Raw genomic sequence first — 17,039 nt, 5'->3', positions numbered from 1 at the left:
TTGACCCCAGGCTGCTGTTTTGGCTCGTTCCGTTCCATACTCTTTTCTCATAAAGAAACTGGGAAATACGCTAGAATGGAACCTTATGTTCGGGCTGCCCACAGGGCTGTATCTGCAAAGTAAAATGAAAAGTATCCCTAGGGAAATAAGTTCAATTCTGTCGAATGGAGACAGTGAATATTTACCATGATGTTTACTAACAGGAATTGCTGCTGATATCGATGCTTTGAGACAGCTGTGTGGAAAGGAGGACTACTCTTTTCCATTCCCCACTATGTTTCAAAAGCACTTTGGGTCAAAATGCCGTCTCAGACTGGAATTTCATCTTTCCAAGATGCCTCTGTCTTATTCTATCTTATGCAAAAGGCTTTTATCATTTGCCCAGTAACGTCTACCAAGTCATTGGTAGAGACATGTGTTGACCCCACTGCCTGAAAATGGAGAGCTGTTACTTAGTAAGTCCAGTTTCCTTGGCCACGATCTGTAATTCTGTCTTCTAATGAAAACTGGCTCATGCCAAAATTTTTGCTTTTATCCCCAAGACCCAGCATCACTCTGAAAACAAGCACCAGTAGATGCTTATTCAAATTCTAAGTAATCAGACACCTGGTTATTAATAATTCCTTCACTTTTACACTGTTTAGGAGGCACTTAAATCCAACAGAGTTTTGTCTGTTCTTTCATTAACTAAAACCCTAGATCAGTAGTACAATATGAATGTAATAAAATTGCCTGTTATCCAAATTCCAGGCTCTGCCCTTGAGGTGATATTGATATGGGCTACCTGATCTCTTTGTGGAGCAGAAGATGTAGAAATGCAGCTTGTTCGTGCCATTTCTGTGGTATTCTCAGGACATAGACCGTATAATTGACTACAGACAATTTAAAAGCCATCTTAGAGTTTCGTCTGGTCCTAGTAATACGTGTGCAGTCCCATGGGCTGCATCCAAGGATTATGCTAATTTTATTAGCAACTTCTCTTGCTTTAATTAAACTGTATAAATTCCCACCTGGTCACTGTTGTGCCAACACCCTTCTTTCCATTTTTGTTTGACTTTTTAGATAATCTGTGGTTTTGCACTTCAATTCTGATTTCCTGAATTATCCATTCTGTCTTCCACATGAAGTAATGCAATTTTGAGGTTTGAATGGGGTTTCAAATTGAGTTAATGGGTTTGATCAAACCTCTGGATCAAAGCAAAGACCTAAGTTTCTAAAGTTGGCCAAGTCTTTGTAGGAGCAGGTATTCAAAGTAACTTGCTGACTGAAAGCACCAAGCTATACACTGCTGTTCAAAATACCTGCAAGCAAGCTCTGTATTAACATTTACTGTGTTTATACCACGAAGCAGAGCAATGTGAATTCCTTAGTGGACTGTTAATTTACATGTTATACACTTTCAAATATTTCCAAAAGCAAATGTGAAATGATTAGTAATCCATTCACATGCTCACAAAATGTTATTAGCAAAATGCCTTGGGCAGTATGTTATGTTGACTAAAATTGATAATTTTGTATTTTCAAGCTAAAACAACTCCCCCTGCCCCCAGTAAATCTGAGGACTCACCCAGACCCTCCTGGTCACACCAGTTCTCAAGGTGTGTGTTGAGCTGAGGGGGGGAAAAAGACCCCAAATCCTCCCCACACCCAGCCACCCCTCGAGCAGTGATCTGAGGTTTGCAGTGATTTTGAGTCTTCAGAAAGCCTCACTGAAAGTCTTCTGTGGAGTCCTGCAGTTTGAAATGGCTTGTTGTCTACAAAATCACTGTTAGGAGGTGGTTCTGGCATTTACCACTCGTTCCAACTACACAGGTTTTAAAGTGTGTGCCTTGCTCAGGAGAAATCAAACCTGCTTCTTCTTTTTACTTCTGCATAACCTTCTGGCTCTAGTTGTGGGTGGTTCTAACAGAGCCAAAACCCTGGACAAATTATCTCTTACTCCTCAAAGAAGGGTTGAGGTTTTTCTTTTTTTGGAGAGGACAAAAGAGCAAGCTGTTTAATGGTATTTGTCAATACATCTCTTTTTTGAATAATGGTTTCCATGCCTCTCAGACTCAAATATAACATGACACTTCCTCCTAAATGCCAATTATTCTGTCCAGAAGAGTTTTCCAATTGTCCTCAGAGTTTCACACCAGACCCACAGGATAAAGAACATGGGGTGTTAACATTCAATAAAAGCTGTTGTGATATTAAGACTGCAAAAAGCCTATACGCCAGCTGACTATTGCTTGTACAGTTGCAACATACTTTCCAGCAATTTACATTTACAGCTATGAAGTAATTGAATAAAGAAATGCATCATCATTTTCTTTTTTAGCACATGGGTGAATTATTTTACCTACATGTGAAGGGGTGTTCATATAACATCACGGTGCTTTGTGCTAGAGAAAAACAATTACAGTGAATAAGGTAGAATGGCTCTGTTATTGCAGTACATAAGACTTTGATTACATACTGCCAAGATTCATACCAGCCTAGTAGTTGTTGACAGATAAAGTAACAAAAATGAAACTCATTTATTTTTTCTTTATTGAGACCTCAAGGTAAAGCAAATTTTCAGTTCTTGTACTTACTACATTGAAGGAACAGAGACTGACAGTCAAAATGTGCCAGTCCAGAAATATAAATTAAACCTAGTTTCATATCAAAGTTTCATTTAGTCTCTGAAAACGAGCTGCTGCTTGGATTATTTTTGATCCTAAAACAAATACACTGTAGACTGCTATAGTGTATCCTGGATAAATTAACCCCCTCGTATATTTAGCTCTTATGTATTTTCCAGGATATAGATCTATGTGTATTCAAGCAATTTTAAAGTTTGTTATAGATTTAATTATTTTACTTTTTCTCTGTTTAGTAATTATTTACTCTGCTGGAAAACCCAGTGAATGTGAGGATGGTTTTAATAAAGTGTAGCACTTTTGCTGAAGGAAGGACATTTTGAGGAAAAAGGCCACCTCCTCTTGTGTAGAGAAGAATCTTCTGGCTTTTACTAGGAGTTCCTCTAGGCAGCTTGATCATTGCTCGATAAGTCTAACAAATGACTCTTTTTTTGTGAACTTGATTAGTTTCTAAAGAACAGATAAAGCTAGCTGTTGAAATGGAAAGTGCTAAAGTGAGTAGTTTTATCCCATCAAAATCTTGGATTAGTTACCTAGCCCAACTGAAAATAATTGCTGTTCAGATTAATGAGGCAGTATTCTAGTATCTCCTCTGTAATTAAACACTTTTCTGGTTGAATACAGTATTAAAGATGCACCAGACGTTGAAACCTCAGTGGTGAAATTTAAAACTGTTGAAATTGGAGAGGTCAGCTGTGAAACACAAATTCCTCTGCAGCATGGGTAATTCACTTGTACGACGTGTTTCAAGAATAGTTTGGTGTATGTTGGGGATGCTGGATTTTTTAAATTTTTCTTATCTTTCCATCATCTAAATTTGAGAATTTTTCTCATTAGTTCCTGAGCAAAAGTAACATAAAGTGCACTTGTTTCCAGAATTACCTTTTCTGACCTTTCACAAGATGATAATTGCAGTACTAGTAGGCTTAGAGGACTTGTTAAAAAAATTAAGCTTATAAAGTAGCAAAAAATGCCCCTTTGCTTGCTGGTGTCGATTTCAAAATTAACATTTTGGTTCATGTGCTTCTAATAATCGCTGACCCTTACTTCATGTGCTTTCCACAGGAAATGAATACAGCAGAAATTACTTTGACCCGTTGATGGATGAGGAAATAAACCCAAGGCAGTGTGGGATGGAGGTCAGTGAAGAAGGTGAGGCAGAATTAAGTATGTAATTTTGGTGTCAGAATATTCTTTTCCATTCATGAAAATGAGGTGACAAAGATCACATATGCAGTTCTATTTAAATATTGAGGTTTACAATTTAAATTATATGCCTTAACCGCTCTGAACACGATAGGCAGTATACGTAGGCTTTGATCAAGGACAGTGAGTTAAAGGATGGGTAAAAGCGAGCCTGTGGTGTGTTTGTTCTGCTATAGTAACAACATGAAGCACACTCCAAGGACATTGTCTATGCCATGTTCTCTTTAATTAATGAAGTTAGCCCAGAACTGAGTACTAAGCTGTAGCTTTTTTGCAACCCTGCTCTCAAATTCCTTCTAGGAGAGCAGTTTCATTACTGAGCTGAGCGTGTCTTCGCCTAACAGAAGGAAACCCCAGAGTCTGTAAAAGTTCTCAGCACACAAGAAGGCTTTTCTGTTTTTTTTTTTGCCAGTTTAACCCAGATGTTTAGCTTTGCTGTCTGTGGGCGATGGTGAGGAATGGGAGGGTGTGACTGCAAAGCCGGTAGAACAAAAGTTATGCATGGGTATGAGAGAGATTAACCAGGAGGTATTGTCTAGTGCAGGAAATTCTCCTTTGCTGTCATGGCTTTTAGATAAAAAAGGGTGGGAATTGGGCCTGCCTGAATTTGCATGGACTTAAGTAAGAACATCATCATGGTAATGAAGTGCTTAGCTATGTGCTGAGTGCTTTGGCCCAGCTCCTGTTGTGAAGCACTAACAACCCAATAGCACGCAAGACCCAGTTCTTGTTCTGTTCCTAGCCCTTTGCTTTTTTAAACCTTGTGCTCATTTGTACTGCAGAGTGTCTAAGCATGCAGGTGCAGCCAAATCCAAGAAAAATTACCTGCTATAAAGGGTCTTAAAGTAGGCTATTTCTGAAATTAGTGAGAAACTTTGAGCAGATATGGAGGCTTAAACTTTTGAGGCAAAAACTTGTGTGACTGAGAAAAGCAGACTAACTCGGACTACATGTCAGTAACTAATTTCTGTGCACTGGTAAAAAAAAATAATTAACGTTTATCAAAGGTGAATTATATCTAACTCCTATAATTTCCCCGTTCATTGTACAGTGCAGCAACGTAATACCTTGGAAGACAACTTCTGGCTTGGAGTTCTTAAACGAAAGATTATTTTTTTCTTGGTACTGCCTTGGTTCATCTTATGAATAAGCTTCATGAGTCACGATCCACTTCATAACCAGAGAATGAAAAGTGGATTAGACTCCTGTAACTGTATGTGTGTGCCTAAAAACATGTACAGATAAAGTGGTGATATAAGGGATACATGTTCTCTTGACTGTGGTGAAGATGCTGAGTGACACACACTTAACCTTAAATGTTCATTGTGGTTTTTTGTTTTGGTGTTTTGTGTTTTTGATTGCTTGGGTTTTTGGTTTGTTTGGTTTTAGGTGTTGTGTTTTTTTTTTTTTTGGTTTTTTTTTTTATACTTTTGGAACAGATGAAACCTCTGAGAAAGTCTATCCAGTTCTGGGGGTGTGAGTGGAGAGGTGATTTTAGGCACATGGATATCAGACTAGACCCGAGATCCATATGTGAACAACTCTCCTTTGGTGCTCATCCTTTTTCTTCCCAGCAAAAAAGCCACTCACAGGTTGGGGACATATTTGTTTATTAAAGGTCTGTTAGCAGCCGTTTGGGCCTCAGGTTGGTTGTGTTGATACTTGCAGAGCAGTTGTAATGCTGTATTTACCCACACCTCTGCCAAGAGAAAGTCTTTCGCCTTGGAGAAGCTGTCTGGACATGGTCCTGTGCAACCTGGCTCTAGGTGGCTCTGTTTGAGCAAGGGGGACTGGACCAGATGACCTCCAGAGGTCCCTTCCTACCTTGACCAGTCTGTTTTGGTGAGACTCACAAACCAGGCTTGTTGTTTGGTTTAGTTTTCCTTGCAGAAGGGTTAAATAAGTGGATCTGCATTTGTATGTAGCAGATGGAGTTAGAAGGACAGTCAGAAGTGAAGTCTGGTCCTACACGGGCAACCCTTGGTTGGAAACCATATTTGTTTACCTCCTCTTTCTAGCTAGCAGCTTGTCACTAACAAGAGACAAAACCAGAACAGGTTGAATAAAGCACAGCACATTTTAAAGTTACACTCTTCTTACAACTTAAGCAAGTCAGGCCCAATGCCCAAAGAGAATAGCTGGCGAAAAGCAAATTTTCAGCCACTAACTCTATTATGCGAAGTTAAATATCATTTTAAAGTGCTCATCATATGGGATTCTTTAATGGATTATTCTGTGAAAATGAAGATATTGGCAATTATCTTTCCTGGATTTGATAAATTAAATTTGTTCTGGAAATTTGTCTGAGTTGATAATGCCCTGAGAACAAACAACACCCCACTATGGATTTACTTTCCCCCCTCGCCAAGGGAACATTTCAGTGTTACATGCTAAAAGAAATCGAAAAGATTCTGCACTTGCAGAAGAGGTTTGCAGAAGCCTCCCTGTTTGAATGCTCAGTGTAACTGAAAAACTTGGTCCTGAAATTTCATGATAAAAAAAAAAATAATCTTTGGGATTCTATTGGGCACTTAACAAGAGCCACCCAATGTTACCTGTAGATGTACTTGGTGTACCTTGTATGCACCTCTTTGGCCTTCTGCCTACCTGTCTTTGCTGACAACTTAGAGAAGCCAGAGTCTTGGAGACTGGGAGAGGTGACAGTCTCAACTGGTTATTTCTCCCTTGAATATAGACACTTGGAGTGTTTTTTTGTGTGGGTTTTTTTTTTGGTGTCATGGAAAAAGATGTGTGTCCCCCTTGCTCCTTTTTAAAATCTGCAGATGTTACTGGGAATTTGAATGACTGCCACAAAATCTAAATTTATTGTGTGCTGTAATGACTACTCATACTAGATAACTTGCTACTATTATGGACATCAAGGTAAAATTTCTGATAAAGATTAAAAATCACATTAGAAAAGAAATTAGGTACTTTGAGTTTTTATTGAGTCAAATAGAATTAATCTGGCAATTTGAAAATAAATAATGGTTTCAAGTAGTCTATTAGCAAAATTAGTAAACCAGTTTCAGTCCAGATCAAGATATAATATTGCTCACCATTTAAAATTATGGGATTATATATTATTTTTATTTTAAACCATCTATCATAACTCAGAAGAAAATGACAGTCACCTCTGCTATGAAACTAGTGATGTGAAAATGATTTTTAAGTGTCAAATGGTTTCTTAACTTTTGTATTTTTATATCTTTATAGTTTAAAATAGTGTTTCTTGAAATACTACAGGAATAAACAATAGATGTTTCACTGTGTTTGTTTTTAAGGTCCTGTGAAATTTGATGAGCAAATTCTGTATGGTAAGCTGATGAAGCTTCTAGATGAAGAAAACAAGATGCTGGACTTCCAAGGTAAATAACAAAATCATTTGCATAAAGAAAAATAAAACTCTTTTGAGTCTGGATGTGGGTAGAGGAGTGGGTAATCCATCCCCTTGAACTCAGAAGCAAAAAGGACATTGATTTTAATGCGAGCCTGTAAGATCTTTTTCCCCAAATGTTTTTGTTTTGAGTCATGTTTATGTGGTTTTAAGTGTAACTTAAGTGGCATGCTTTCTCTAGACTGCTTCATTGCACGTTGAATTCCACCCTTACGAAAGAAGACTGGAAATATCATTGCTTGTGTGCTCAAAGCAAGAAACCTAAATCTTTATTTAAGCTCATAAATGAGTGGGCCATTCGTCAATGCGTGGGTCATATCACACAGTGTTTGAGGTTATCTATGTAAGGCTTTACACTAACAGGCGAGTAAGAAAATGTCTTCTGTGGCTTTGCTAAAAAATACGAATTGATGTTCCATCTACAGTAAAAACAACAAAGTGTAGAAAAGATTTCTTCACCTCAAGCCAACAGCCTTACTTTGACTTCACTTATTTTTACAGGTGTTATTTAACACCCAGTTAATTCACGAAACTGTTACTAGCTCAGCCTTTGCACAGGGTGCATGTCTGCTGCTCTCCTCTAGTCCATCCTAGGAGAACTGATGTATGAACAAGCCCCGGCTCAGGGCTGCCCTCATATTTTTGGGTATCTCTCTCTCCTTTTTCAGCAGCGGTCTTTTGTGCAAAAGCATTTTCTGTTCTTTGCATCTGTATGAGGTTTCCCATTATATTTCAGATAGACACAGGACCTACTCTTTTCAGAAAGACAGAACAGATGGCTGCCTACAGCAGTGAAGCTCCAGGAGCTGCAAAATTTTTTATGACGATTTAGTTTGTGAGCAACGTTAGTTGTAGAAGGGGCAAACGTTTTTACTTCCCTAGGGTTGCAAAATCCTTTGACCTGGCACTGGTCCTATCAGTAACGTCTTTGAAACCCATTTTGTTGCATTTTAAATGCAAGGGGGCAAAAAAAGAGTACAACCATCACAATTAATTAATGCAGATAGTTTAAGCAAAAACCTTTGACAAATTATTAGCAAGCTCTCTATTGGTGAGTGTTAATGTTTACACTGCTGAGAAGGATTATGGTAGTGCTGCAGGTTGGTTGTTGGTTTTATCCTGCAACAACGTAGATTAAAATAAAAACGTGTTTAGCTGTGAAGTCAATGTTGTTTCCGTAGGAAAGATTGGCACGGGATGTCATCTGTGGTACTTCTGTAGTTCCTGTCAACCGATATTTATAACATCTCATATTCTTCAATAGCTTTATCATCAAAATAACCCTGTATGATTAAGGAAAATGTCCTGACGTCATTTCACAGGCTGCCCCAGGGTAGGGACTCATACCCTTTCTGTTAGCTTCTAGGGGTCCCCCAGAGTGGTGGGAGGTGGAGAGAGAAGCAGCCCTGGGCAGCAGTTCAGCTGGCCTCATGCAGACACCTCTTAGCCGATTAGACAAATCGCACCCTGGAAGCAGTTCATGTCTTTCCTTTGGCCCCAGGAGGGTCTTGGGCAACTGACTTAGACTTGACTGTTGGTTTTTGGTGACTAAAGGTGAGCGAGCTGAATTGCACCACATGTATTTGTCCTCTTTTAAACAAGGGAACCAGGGAGCGAAGGGCAAACCTTCCCACCCACCCATCAGGGGTTACTCTCTCCTTCAGCTAGGGGCCCTAAAACTTCATGTTATGTTGCAAATGACATTAATGAATATTGTTAAGACAAACAGGTGCTTTTCAGAGGATAATAGCAAACAGCATATTTAGAGAGCAATAAGGATCCCCTCAAATGTTTCTGATTTAAACTCACCAGGTATGTTTGAGTTAAGAATTCCTTTTTTGCCAGCTAGTTTTATCAGACCTCTATGAGAGGCAAAATGGTCTTACTCCTGTGTGGCTATGTGGGGTGTTATGTTCAAATCTCTCACCCACCCAAAGCCATCTGAATGGGCGCGGTGTGCTCTGCGGATGGTGGTCTCGCACGAAGGGTGCTGAGCTGCCAGCTCACCGATTCAAGGACAAGCAAATGCGATGCTGCAGGTGCGTGGGAGCCCCCTGTGCAGGCATGAAGGCAGCGAGTGGGAAAGACACTGCAGCCCACTGCTGTCTTGTGTCTTGAGCAGTGCCTCAGTGCTTTTGTTTCTTAAAAATGCCATAATGGGTATCAGAGCTGGTCCTGCGGGTGAATCTTGGGCCCTAGCTGAATTTTTCATTTTTCTTGGTTTGGGTGAATAAAATCAAGGAAAAAGCAAGATTCTCCTGAGGAAGCAAGGCTTGTACAGTCTCCACCTCTGTGTACATATATCAGGTTTTGTATTTATTTCTGTCTGTGTTTCTCCCTCCTAATTTTTGAACCTGTTGTTCACTTCCAGACTTTTTTTTTTAACACAGAGCAAGTCTCGCAGGCCTGACTTCCCTATCAGTTTTATGGAAGTGGGCAGCTGAGCCGAGTAGACAAGCATTATTAATCTCTCCGCTGAGGGAAAAGCTAATATGGGAGTTTGACCCTTCTCAGACATCAGAAAATCTATAGAAAACTGGGATTCATTTGGTTCCAGTATTACAGAACTGCTTCTTTTCTTCATTTGACCACTGAGCTGAAAAATCACGTAGTCATACAGTCTTAATTAATAGATGATCCCCAAAGGAAAGGAAAGAGCATGTCTCAGAATTTATATAATTGTATATTTAAAGCATTTTGTCACTGAGTAACCTGTTGGTCACCTTGTGGTATGTCTTAGTTCATATTATAAGGCAACTTAAAAGGTAACATTGCTTGGTTGGTTTTTAGAGAAAGATATAGACTGTATATTTCTTACCTAGGGTTAAAACCGCTCAAACAATGTAAGATAGTGATTCATGTAAAATCATGCTAGGTGAATACCATAAAAAAATATTTTCTATTATATTATTCTTTGGCAACAACCAAAAAAATGGAAGTGCAATGTTTCATCACATTTTGCTTGTTTGAAACTGATGCAGGAACCTTTGGTGAGGTACTCTTCTGGCTACAATTTATACACAGAGTCTTCTAGAACCAGGCAGCCCAAATGCATTTTCCATGTGAAGTTTATAGCTGCTTTATGCATTCAGACCCATGCTGAGCTGTAGTCTGCTTGTGAACCTACCCTTTAAATTCTCAACTCAGTATATAAACCACTGCTATCCAATGGACAAATGCAGGAGTAAATGAAGTTACAAGCAGCCAAGCTAATACCGGAGAGATTGTTTTAATTACAGCGCAGCATCTGCAAATACAGCCTGTGCTAAGGAGAAGTGATTTAAACTACGTGGGAAAGTACAGCTCACAGTGTTAAGTACAGCCGAGGCAATGAAAAGTTCGATGCAGATGCTAGCAACTTGGAGCAGCCCATTTTTAATTAGTTTATCAATCTATCAATGAATTTGCTCGTAAATTTTCAGCAGCTTCCTTCCGTGTGCAGAAAGTAGTAGCATTTTTAACACCACGGCTACTTCTGTACAGCAAAGAGGTGGAGGTTTGTTTTGGTCAAGTGTTGCTCGGGGGCGGCTGCCCAAGCCTCTAGCCTGTGGGTAAGTTCAGATAAGGAGCAACCTCATAGTGACTGAGTTTCAGGGATTTCTTTGCAAATCCATCATGGAAGGAATAGACCAGCTAAACCACCCTGTTTCCCCCCTGCCTCCAGCTCAGGCAAAGGAAGAGTTTTTCCAACTGTGCTTAAATGAGCATGTGTATCTTTTAATCAAATATTTTTCAAATCAGGATCATAATTTATCTCTGTTTTTTTAGCAGTTACTTCCCTCAGAAAGGCTTTTGACAACATTTTTTCTCTTCTTTTGCTCTTTTTCCACAAAACATGTGCTAATGAGCCCAGCGCCTTCCACCCAAACTAAGTCCACTTGATAACAAAAATAATAAACACAAAAAAGAAAAAGGATATTTTTATGAATCCCTGCATGGTCGTCCTTGTGAGCCAAATGTTTTTATTCCTTTTTTGATACATAAGAACTGTCTCTCTACACCCAGAGGATGGTGAGATAGGAATGTACAGTCTTCCCAGGATGCAAACTTGCACTGCCCCTGTGAAAGCAGTAAAGCAGCTGATTTATACCAGCTGAGCATATGGCCCGTTGTGTACAGCACAGCATCGAGGGGATCAAGCGATGCTGCATCTTTGCTGTTGGCAACGTTTCCTTTTCCAGCACTTCCTGGATTTTCTCTCTCCTAGCCAAACCCTTAACGTTACAGTAAATTTAAATGTAAATATAGTTTTGGTTTTGGAGTTAATAATTGTAGGTCAAATCGCTTTTCATTAGGCTTGTAAGATGCTACATGGATAGATTGTGTACCCTAAGGTAATGGTTTGGGTTGTTTATATGTACTGTACACTTCCCCCAACATGATTTTGGGTTGTATCCTGTTGTAATTAAATTAAAAAGAACAACCCAAACCCCAGCCTACTTCCTGTGTGTTGGTGGCACCGAGGTGATTTAAGTACTTGGGAGGCTCAACAATTAAAGTCATTAAACAATGAGTAGTGAGCAAAACTGAAAATGTTAATAGCCTTAGTTTTATCTTTCTTTTTCTGGTCTTCATTAGAGAATGAGAGACTTCAAAGGGGAGTGAGGGGGGAAAAAATCTTTTAACTGCTTTCATGTCTTGGGATGGACAAAGAGAAAAGCAAATAACTAGATATGGCAATTTCTTGCAGAGAAAGGCACAGAGACCTATAAAAACTTACACACAGAAATACGTGGCAAGAAAGATAGTCAGATGTGGACAACCTGATATCTGTCATTTCTTAGTGATCCTAACATGGAGAAACGAGCAAAAACAGTTGTCTTTATTTATGACCCAAACTAGTATTAGTACCATAGAAGATACCAATGAGAAGATCCATTTTTTCAATGTAGCATGATGAATTAAACTGAAAAAAAGGACACAGCGTCTCTTTAAGGTGGGAAGTAACTTTGTGAATGGGATTTATTTTTATTTGTGTGTAGCACATACCTTTTGGTTCTGCGTATGTCACCACGGTGAAATGAGGGGAATGATGTGGGTGAGAACAGAACTGGACTCAATTACTTAGGCAGGAGCTGCGTGCACACACCTAAGGGAGGAATCCAGTCCTCTGGGGTGAGTGGGAGGGAGGTGAAATGCTTGGTGTGGCTCCACCTAAAACTCCCTTTCAATTGCAGTTATTCCTCTTCTTCCTCAGGAGTGAAAGCCAAAGTCAATCAAAATCCCAATTCCTTCAAGATTTAGGGGGAGGGGGGGAAGTGACAGTGGAAATGCAAAGCATCCCATTGAAAAATAATTTAAGGAAGAAGCTGCATGTACTGAATTTGTACCTGTATGTGGATGTTGGTCTGGAGGAGAGTTTTCCTGGTAATGACACTTGGAACCCACCCGTTGTTCTACTGCTGTTACTTATTACTGTTCATTTTACGGCATGAATTGTTGTTTTAAAATGTTGGTGGGCCAAACGTGAACTGAGAAGGTACTAACCAGTGTGCTTGCTAAGAGATAATCTACCACTTTTGTTTCAAGCAGCCCTTGTCGCCAGTGAAGATTTTTCAGACTCTGTGATGCCTGTCAGCTCCAGTAAGGCATGTGACCTTCACAGGGAGCTTGAAGATGAAGAGATTCCTTCATATATCGAACAGTTTGAGAGAGATGTTCAGGATGACATAATTCTGCTTGGCAGCTTTTCACTGGAACAGGTCAGAGTTAAGAACTATAAGACAATTTTATCGCTTGCTTCATAACATGATGCTGGCTTGTTAACCTTGTACACCCCAATTCTATTTCACTGCCTGGTGATACATATATTGAAAGGGGAAAAGATAACCCATTTTGTTGGCTTGCTTTATGTGACTGGCACTTTGCTAAGCTAACAGCAGGACTTTTATCTTTGTCTCCATTTCAATGTGGATAAAAATAGATTGCCTTCATTGCTTCTTTCCTAAATAGTGGAGTGTCTCTGACTGCTCTGTAGTAAGTATTGCAATTGAGTTTCAATCAAGAGTCTAAGCTTAGGACATCCCTCTCTGCCAAATTTAACAGAGGCTTATTCATCTATCAATGAGCAAGTTCAGATTGCAGCCCAGGAAGGGTTTATGTAGCAATATTCATAGTACAGAGGATAAGATTATTCCAGAATTATAAATCTGTTGTGTTTTTCAGGGTGGCAAAGCTTCCTACAGTTTTCTTTTTGTTGTTTCGTAGTGTAAAGGTTGGGTTCGTGTTGACAAAGGCACAAGTTTTCAGGACTGAACTGTTACTTGTGGGCACATAACTACCATTTGTCCCTTTGAAAAATCTCGTACCAAGATTAGGGGACAGGAAGAGAGATTAATTGATGAATCTATCATTTTTAATTAGCAACATGAGAACAGCACACTGGCTCTGATGGGCTTAAAATAGGTTATCCAGTGACTGATGGTGATCTAAGCTTTCTTTTATTTTCAGAGGAAGTTTTTAGAATTTTTTCACTGCAGGACTAAACCTCATCATTGCCTTCTGCATGTTGGTGAGGGACACAATGCCCTTCCTTGCTCCTTTCCTCTAAATCCTCGTGTAGCTGTGTTTCATTCCTTCTGACTTTTTATTGTAGCTGTATGAATCATGCATAGAAGATGGTTTGGGAATATTGATCAGAGAACACAAAACGGGAGGGAAACATGAGGGAAAAGGATTTAGATGGTACTAAGAGTATCATCTGCCTCAAGGGACTGATGGAGTAGGAACCTGGGAACAGGTGAACAGTGTGTGCTGTACCTTTCCAGGAGACACTGTAATATGTTGTCAGCTCACACCTTTAAATTTGGGCTATTTGGATGCCCCAAAACTCTGTGACGCTTTGCGACACCTGACAGAACACCATAGACTTATCTGTCCTTCGTTTACCCTCCCTCTAAACTTGGTCCCTGGGAGGCTGATCGTCTTACTTGGACTCTTTTTGGAGTTGTTCAGCAAAGGTTGTTTCCTAGACAGGAACAAGCTATCTAGTCACTTCAAAACAATATTCTGCTTTTTAACTGACAAATGCATATGGGCATCCACATGTAATATAATGCAATACTGCTTTTCTTCCTTATTTTCTTGCAAAAGAAAGAAAACTCCTAATTTAATGTGATTGATTGAGCTGGTCTACCATGAGCTTACAGATAGGGAGTCAATACTTCATACTACACAGAAGTCTCGAATGCCTATTTTTCTCTCCATTTGTCCCACACAACTTTAACTTCAGTTGTCCATTCCCTGTTTAGGAATTCAATCATACTAATGTGGTATCAGCTGTCACACCTGCATCCTGCAGTGTGGAGGCCAACAGGAGGATCGCTGTAAAATATATATTGTCTTTTGGATCAGTGATGCATACATCCAACCTTTCCTTGGAAGCACATAGAAATGGTGCGTTCAGCCCCTTTGAACAGAAAATGGAAGGCGAAATTGGAAGTAGAGGCTGCAAACACACACCTTTTATGTCATATTGGTACTCCAAGATGTCTAACAGTAATGCAAGCATGCTTATTCTTCTTAAATTTACCTTATTTCTTCTTTAATGGACTGTCTTTACTCTTTGATCTGTGGATATATTCCTGCAGTGTTCAGCGTTGATGTCTTTCTGCAGCAGCTACGAGTTCAGTGTTAGGCTGCTGCTGTGGTCTTCAGAATCTGTTGCTACCATCTTTGGGATGCTTCCAGCTTTTGTTGCTTGCATGTATGTTTATTGATTTGAAAAAGTCTTTAATTTGCTGCATGGCATTTACTTTTTACTCAGAAAAAAGCCCTTTCCCTTCCTTCTGCAGGTTTAGTGAGTAGCAGATGTACTTTAGCCAGTGTAATTTATGATTAGTTAATTTAATCTGCCATAATGACATAAAGTGAGCCTGAAACAAGCTTCTATCAATTTCGCCGTTAGAGGTAACATAATATTTTCAAATGTCTACCAAACTGAGTAATTAACCCCTGGACTGAGTGAAGGAGTCTAATAGACATCTCTCTCACATTCCTTTGCTTTGACAAAATGAAAACACAGGAGCCCAAGGGTTAAAAATAGCAAGTGAAGGTTTACAGTACATGAGACTGGGTTTGTAAGCAAGGTTCAGAAATACACTTGAGCTGTTGCTGTTTCTTTTTAGGCTGCCAAAAATTCTCTCCAATGAGGCATCTGATTTGCACTAGAGCTTTGCTGGCAGCGTTGGCACGAAGAGGACAGCTATGCATTAACTACCTACCCCTTAGTTCATTGCTTTTCTTCTCTGCTTTGTAGCTTTACAGTAAATGGCTGGCTTTTGTTTAAAGAGCAGCTCAGTGCATGAGATCATTAAGATTAAGTTTTGAAAGAGCAGATATGCTTTCAAAATGATAACAATAATAATAAAGGTTTATGCAAAATTTTAGCTCCAGAGCTTTAAGCTGTGTTTTTACTTCATGTTCTGTTTTGTAAATGCAAAAGTTGAGAGTTGAGGTTGGCAAGAAATACATTAAGGGGAGATCTGATAGATTCTTGTAAAGAAAGCATTAAGCAGATGTCAATGTTCTGTTAACAAACACTTTAAAGAATATTAAATTTGGGAAGCAGTACTGTTTCCTGTGGCCTACCATGTAGGCCTACGGATTTTAAAAGCCCTGATGACATTTTCTTTGAATAGAGAAAAATACTCCATTGAGAGAAAATTGTAACTTTGGGACTGTGTTGTGGTAGAAGCTGAGCAGGTACACCCAAGGCTGGGGATGCGGAATGCTGCACAAAACCATCTGTCATGAGACAATGCAGGGACAAATGCTTATGGGCAGAACTTGATCTTACAGAGCAGAGAAATATGCAAGGAAAGACCTGACGTAATGCTGGCTTAATGTGTTTGATTAAAGGCAATATGCTCTCAAAGCATGAGAGACTGCCGAGGATGAAGCAAACACTGGTGATTGGAGTGAGATTGCACTTGATGGGCCTTTGGCAACATAATCTTGCCCGTCATTAATTCAAATGCCATGGAAAAATACCAGCAGTAGGATTTTCAGCTGTTTCTGAACAGAGACGATAGAAGTGACTACTCGGTTTTACATAGGTTCTGTCAGAAAAAAAATAATAATGGGGCAACTGGAAGGATCAGTACTGCCCTGAAAGTCAAGAACATCTTTCCTGCTTTGCCATCTTCTTCCTGCAACTTGTTCGGCATTCTTAACTAAATGTAATTTATTCAAAACCCCTGTGTCTCTCTACAAGATTCAGCCACTACATTTCTCTCTTTGTGCTAGGCATAACACCTTGCAAGACTTGATCATTACAACTGCATAATCAGTTTTGATCCATGACCTCAATGCGAATTACTCATGAGCTTCTGAAAGTAAAACGCAAGTTTTGCTCTTCGGTACCAGAAATTGAGTTATAGTAGTAAGAAATGAGCTATTTGTTGCAGGCAGATAGTAATAAAATGTTGCCTTTCATCACGAGATTTACCTTTTGGTTAAACTAAGGTTAATGCCTCTGGGCATTAGACCTAATATTCTTACAGGGTCAATATCATCACTGCTCTGACTCCTCGCCAAGTCACAGCAAGATCAATTTATATGATGATGGAGTGATCAGTTTTCCTTTGGTTAATGGTGGATAACATGTAGGTAAAATTTGGTACTATGTAAGATGGTGACAAACCTACCCCCCAGTCAGGAATTTAATCAGTGGGATCAGGCCTCGGTCATACGAAACACCAATGCACATTTGTTTGCGTGTTCTACCCCACTGGATAATACTGTCATTTACACCTGAATGGTACCTGCAGACCTCCCCTTGTCAAAGCCGTAGCCTACAAAGCATTCTGCAA

General features: G+C 39.5%; 1 protein-coding gene across 6 annotated transcripts in view; it reads left to right on the top strand.

Moving 5' to 3' along the window:
• Window positions 1-17,039, top strand: part of LOC308060601 (uncharacterized protein) — a 134,190-nt gene that overhangs the window by 18,843 nt on the left and 98,308 nt on the right. For 5 of the 6 annotated variants that reach the window (XM_080379511.1, XM_080379515.1, XM_080379514.1 and 2 more), the window contains one exon: window positions 1-17,039. This exon is cut by the window's left edge; it is cut by the window's right edge and continues 14,654 nt beyond it. The gene's annotated coding sequence lies outside the window, so the exon portion shown is untranslated. The other variant, XM_080379510.1, reaches the window with a different exon arrangement.

This window comes from Falco punctatus (assembly GCF_963210335.1).
Source record: "Falco punctatus genome assembly, chromosome: 3".
Taxonomy (NCBI): Eukaryota; Metazoa; Chordata; class Aves; order Falconiformes; family Falconidae; genus Falco; species Falco punctatus.
The sequence above is the reverse complement of the archived record's forward strand: the minus strand, read 5'-3'. Positions and strand labels throughout refer to the sequence as shown.